The following is a 515-nucleotide window of genomic DNA, read 5'->3' as shown; positions in this document are numbered from 1 at the left end:
GACCGTTTCACTTGCAGATTCTCACTGATGAGCACGTCATTATTCTTCTTTCCAGAACAGCAGTATTTTTTTCACCATTACAATTGTTAGATTCACCTCATCACCCTTCTTTCACCCCTTCTAACATTAAAAATAACAATAAACCTGAAATGTATCAATGAAGCACAGCCTGATCCTCCATTGTCTCGTCAGAGAACTGGGACACTGTTTAGTCCATGTAAGGAAGTCCATCCAAAGTAAGGAAATACAGTAATAGATTTGATGCTTTTAAAGATCTCCTGGTTTTGTTAGATGTTTTTCTCTGTTTTTCATGTCTAAGTCACAGGTATTTTAGCATCATTTTCCACACTTTTACATATTTACTGGGTCTTAAGACTATCGTTTTATTAATATGACAGATACTGATGAAATAGAAATGTGGAACTTGTGCATGGTATAGAACCAGAAGTGGTACACAAAACTGGCATAGAGATATTGTATACTTATTTAATGAATTTTTGTTTTGATTCTGATAA

This window comes from Calonectris borealis, chromosome Z (assembly GCF_964195595.1).
Source record: "Calonectris borealis chromosome Z, bCalBor7.hap1.2, whole genome shotgun sequence".
NCBI classification, from domain to species: domain Eukaryota; kingdom Metazoa; phylum Chordata; class Aves; order Procellariiformes; family Procellariidae; genus Calonectris; species Calonectris borealis.
The sequence above is the reverse complement of the archived record's forward strand: the minus strand, read 5'-3'. Positions refer to the sequence as shown.